We start from the raw sequence: 6,234 nt of genomic DNA on the forward strand, positions 1-6,234 counted from the left end.
GAACTCAAGTCTACTGGCATTTATAATAACAGCAACGCCCCCGCCACAGGTATGAGAGCGGGAGGTGAAGAAAGATTTGTAACCAGCAGCTTGGGCGGAGGCAATTGATTCTTGTTGTGGTTCCAGCCAGGTTTCAGACATGCAGATGACATCAGCCATTTGGGACAGAAGCATCTGCTCAAGTGTCTCGAGCTTATTCCGAATACTACGAATATTATTGTTATCCTGCTGGGAATATTTGACTGTTATATTGTAGAAAGATTATACTAGTCCTTGCTCAGTGGATAGCATTATAATTTAGTATTAATATTACATTATAACTTCTAATTTCTTTTTATTCCTCTCTGTATCTGCCTTTAATCTTAATCTTATCAAAAATTACTTTACATTAACATTTACAAATTTATTAGTTAATATCAAAATGAGCCGTTAATATCTAAATTTGTCTAGCATTAACATAGAGTTGTGAAAACTTAGAATTAGATAAAATAATTATGATTGCTGCCAGGCCATTGATTGATATTGATTTTTATTACATAAAGCGGTCCCAGCCAACCAATGGCAACCACACTGTCAGTTACACATAATTTAGCAGTACTCTTTATACTCCCTCTCATGTTTGCACAAGAACAGGGAGGGAAAAAACCTGCCATGACCAAAAAAGATTGATATGAATATATTAAAAAATAATCAAATTACATAAAAAATAAAATATACATATAATTAAATTTCAGAAAAAGTCCAAACTTCATTGGAAAGATCTGTATCTGTTCACAGTCTGTTGGAAAGCCAGCAGCGCTAGGAGCTGCCGAGAAGAGAAATACCAGCGCCAGGAGCTACCGAGGGCAGAAATTCCAGCACAAAGAGCTGCCAAGAACAGAAATGCCAGCACAAGGAGCTGGAGTTGCAGTGGATATAGCAGACTGAAGCCTCCATGATTTCAAAGAACTTTAGGTAATTGAGCACAAGGAGCTGGAGTTTCAGTGGATATAGCAGACTCAAGCCTCCACGATTTCACAGAATTCTAGGTAATTCGATATACACCATACCGCATTACAAATCCAAGGCTTCCAGATGCGGAAGTGTCTTCCGCCTAAGAAATATTGCAGTTGCAAAGGCTTGGAAAGCCAAGAAGTTCTCCAGTTTATCAACTAGAATTGTCTCGCAGCCTTCTGTCATAAGATTAAGATTACTAACCCGAGATACCAATTCAATTCATAGACCGCAGTACTCCTCACAGTTGTGCACATTATGTTCCCATGATTCTCTTTCGCCACAATGGCAACTAGATCTTTCATTAATTCCTAAATCATGCAACTTTGCATTAATGGAACCATGACCAGTTAATAAGAACATAGCTTGTAAGTCTGGGGCAAACCATTTGAATTTTATGGAGGCTGCATTTCTTAAATCTGGGAAAATTTTTTGGGTAATCTGCCCTTTATCACAAACACTCCAACGCTCTTCCCAGACTTTTACCAAAGCATCCCAGATTCTTGTCCTTTCCTTCCTGGGATCTGCCAAAATGTCCATCTGTATATTCAGAAAAGAACAGGGAATGCCACGGCAGATAAAATAAGCAATGCAGAATACAATAAATGCAGATCAATAGGCAATTTTCCAGTCACAATCTGCAAAGCTGGGGTCCAGACAGTTCTACATGCCATGCACATCCTAAGGAGCATTACTCTTTGAGGTGCCAAGTAGCCAGGTGGGCAGGAGCAGCAGTGCGTAGCACACGCTTCTTGATTAAACCGGAGTTCGAGCCCGTGAGCCACCAAATATGGAGGATGCGGAAAGGTCAGGGAATGACCACAGCATATTCCTGGAGCAATATGGCCTTAGTTGCTAATGCTCCTAAAAACCAAATAACAACAATAACAACAACAATACAACATAATAACAACATTACTCTTTGAATGGAACTGAGCTTTCTAGTAAATACTTTTCCACTTACACGTTGAAACCAAATTGGTGCACCATACGTTACCATGGGGATAAATACACATTCATATAGCAAGTTCAGCGCCTTACCTTTTATTCCCCAGCCAACTCTAGTGATTCGAGTAATCATCCCAATAAATTTCCTCACCTTTTCTGATAGATAAGTAACATGTGAGTTGAAAGTGAAAGATCCGTCAAACATAATGCCTAGATATTTTAATTTCCTTCCCGATTTTAGGCTCGACCCATTCATTCTAACAACCGGGGGTCTTCTACTCGAAAATTGATCCTTAAGGACCATTGTCCTTGTTTTGGTTCCTGATACAGTCAGTTTATGTAACCTACACCAGTTATTAAGTTCAGATAAAACCTGCTGTGACCTGGTTTCTAGTTGCATCCGTGTATTTCCTTCAATAGGCAACACAAGATCATCGGCATATGCCACCATCTCTGTATGCTCGAAGTGCCTATGCAACCAGTGCTTCAAAACCAGGTTCCACATTAGTGGTCAAAAAACCGATCATTGTGGGCATCCCCTGGTCACCTCTCACAATAGAATCAACCGTCGACTTAACAGTCACTGTATTGATATCATGTGACCATATTTTCGAGCATCTTATATCGACGTCTGTAATGTGACTTGTTTGGTAATTCTTATATAACCCCTATAAATGTCCCTTACACTTGTCCGAAGTTTCTGGCTGTCTCCTCATTTCAGCACTATTCTATGGACCACCACCGCCATATCCAATTTTGTCCTGCTTCACCGCAAGCTGCTCGAATTACACCATGTTTTGTATGCGTTCTCTTAATTTTGCCTAGCAGTATACTTATCCCAGCCTGTTCAAGAAAACACAGGGGCGGGGGAGTTCTGAAATCCTAGATTTGTTTCTGCCTAAAGAGTTTAACTGTATTTTACTGTATAACCGTATAAAAATCTTGAGAGTGGTGGAACCAATCTCAGGCAGTGACCACAATACCTTAAAGTGGGTTGTATCTAAAGAGACTTATGTGATCAAAGGTAAAGGCGAGAGCTTCAATTTCTAGAGAGGAAACAATAATGGAATGAGATGGCTAACTGGAGAGATTACTGTGTACTGTCAGATGCAAATATGCTATGGGAAATATTCAAGAGATTATCCTTGAAGTCAATAAAGTATTGGTTCTACTCCTCAAATTCTGTACACATAAGATGAAAAATGGATGACAGATTAGGTTGAGTTTAACTGAGAAAAGAAACAGACCCGAGACCCTCGCAGATAATCACCTAATTCCGATTTGTATGGGCGTCATAAGAGAATATGTAACAAAATCTGATGTGATTAGACGGCAAACGCTGTTCACTGAAATCACTGGCAGTGAGAGCTGAGAATGGCGACAGGGAGTTTTTCTCTTATGTGAATGCAAAAAGAAGACATTAAATCGAAGCAGTCATTTTACTGATTGCAGTGAAAATTCAATAGAAAGCCCATCAGATATTTTTACATTTTCAATTGAAAATAATCTCGAATCTGTGGCGAATGCTTAGGAGTCAGATTTCTGATAAAATAAGTCATATAGTGATCTTTGAGAAGCATTTGTTATAAAAACTATGGAGGTTGTTAAAGGAGGACAAACGTGGCAGGGGGAAAGAATGGTATATTTTCAGTTATAATTGAAAAGGCTGTGGTGGGTGTATCAAACTATTGGGATTATTATTGAGAGTGCCATTATCCTCCGGAAATATTCCCTTGGAAACGTTCTAATATCTTTCCAGTCTACAAAGGTGGCGCTGCAGAAGAGGTAGGCAACTAGAGGTCACTTGAATATCATGGAGTCTACGATTAAGGATGAGATTCAACACTATCTTAATAAGACTGGTATCTTGAATTGACCCCAGCATGGGTGCGTTAAGGAGAGGTCACGTCTGAATAATCTGGTAAATTACTATATGGATCATTAAACAATTGGATATAGGTAACACTTCTGGCATTACCATATGTAGACATGTATAGTTAGTTAGTTATGTAAGGCAGATCCCAAACGCTAGTTCAGCTCCTCTGTGGTACATTGTGATGATGCAGAAACTCTGCAGAAAGGCCAGAAATGCGTGTAATGCTATGTTTGTGCTGTGCATATTGTTATTTAGTTCTTTCTGGTCACTTTGTTACCAGGAAGCAACAGGCACCAGGACGCACCAGAGAGGACATCATGATGCTGGTCTACGCCAGGAGGAGGAGGCGGGACATAACTGAGCGCGAACCGCAGAAAACCTCGAGTGTCACGTTCTGAATGTTATGTCTAAACCATTCAAAAAAATGAGCAAATAAAACAAAACAAAATAATAAAGTAATAAAAATGATAAATATAAAAAATAAAAAAAAATGAAATAAAATAAAATTAAGAAAAATAAAATAAAAATAAGGAATTGATAAAAAAAAACTACGAAAAATAAAAAAAAAATAAAGAAAAGATAAATAAATAAATGAAATAAAATAAAAAATTCCGCACCAGTGAAAGGCTGATGCCAGCAATGAGAAACACAATAGAGGAAAAAATAATAGTAAAAGAAGGAGGAAGAATACAAAATAAAAAAGTAAACAACTGATAGGTAGACAGAAGGAAAAGACATGAATTAAAAGGGGACAGAGGAAAGAGAGAAAGATTCCACACAGGATAAGCTATGTCAGGCAGCAGATGAACCTGCTTCGTGATTAGCCTGAGGCCAGTAGGAGACAAGAAGACAGGAAAACACTGATCGTTCAGCATTGTACAAATAAGTACAAATGCAATTGTGCAGCAGCCTGGAAAGCAAGGCAATGGGGATTTCCAGGACTGATGGGAGTCATAGTGGAACAAGTAAATGCATGGGCTGTGTTAGGGTAACTGAGTAGAAACAGGTGCATGTATACTTGCATGTACACTGATGCTAGGAGTATAGTTAATAAATTCGATTAGGATATTGTTGGGATATCAGAGACATGGTGTCACCCAGACATAAGCAGTGCAGAACTGGAATTTGGGGAGTACAATATGTACAGAAAGAATAGACAGGACAAGAAGGGAGGATGGGTTATGCTGTTAGTTAAAAAATGCATACAATCTAAGGAAGTGCGTCAAATTGATGTTGGTGGACAATGCAATGTTGAGTCTGTTTGGTGTGACATAAGCACTGAGAAAAGAAAAATGAAATTAGGTGTGTGTTATAGACCTGATGGGTATAATGAGCAATTGAGCAGAGAAAGAGTGGACCAGTAAATCAGTGTCTTATAATGAGGGATTTTAATTTCCCAGATATTGACTGGAATTTGTGGGTTTGTCACTCACACACTAGCAAGCCTTTTGTGGATTTATTGGATGATTGTTTTCTACATCAGCATGTTCGGGAGGCAACTAGAGGGAGTAATACTCTTTATTTGATTATCAGTAGTGATTCTTCTTGCATCAAGAATCTGCAGATAAAGGAACCACTAGGTGGCAGTGATCACAGTGTGCTGAAGTGTGATTTACTCAAAGAGGTAACTACCATCAGGGGTAAAGGATAAGGTTTTTGCTTTCGTAAAGGCAACTACTGTGGTCTGAGACAGTACTTACATTCTATACGGTGGGATCAACTGATGATGTTACCAACAGAAAATTCAAAATGGGAAGCATTCAAAGAAATAATCTTGGAAGCTACTAGACTTTTCACACCAACTAAGAAATATTGTTCAAAATTTAGGTTTAAATGGATGTCAGATGAACTAATTAGACATGTGGCAGAGAAGTAAAATGCATGGGATACATATAAATTAACAGGTGACACAGAAGCCTATGATAGGTATAAACTGCTCTGTAACCAAGTCACAAAGGAGGATAGGCAGGCAAAGGCAGATTACGAGAAATTTTGGCAAAGGATGCAAAGAGTTCTTTACTTATCTAAACTCTAGAAGGAAGGGGATGAATCAGATCGGTCCACTTCATACTGATGTTTCAACTGTTGATGATCCTGCTGAGGTAGCTAATAAACTAAATGAATATTTTGCATCTACATTCACCCATGAGGAGTTATTCAGGGAGGGGAATATCAGAGTTGAATTAAACTCTGGCAGTGAGCTAGATGATTTTGTTATAACCGAGAGGAAAGTGGAGAAGAAATTGTTGAAGATAAACATAAAAAAGGCACCCGGGGTGGATGGGATCTATCCAGTTATATTAAAGGAGACAGCAAAGGAAGTAAGAAAACCCTTAGTCATAATAATGAGAGCTTCCTTGGACTCAGGGGAGGTACCCATGGACTGGAGATGTGCAAATGTGATCCCAGTTCACAAA

This window comes from Mastigoproctus giganteus, chromosome 2, assembly GCF_048544385.1.
Source record: "Mastigoproctus giganteus isolate SK-2022 chromosome 2, ASM4854438v1, whole genome shotgun sequence".
Classification (NCBI taxonomy): Eukaryota; Metazoa; Arthropoda; class Arachnida; order Uropygi; family Thelyphonidae; genus Mastigoproctus; species Mastigoproctus giganteus.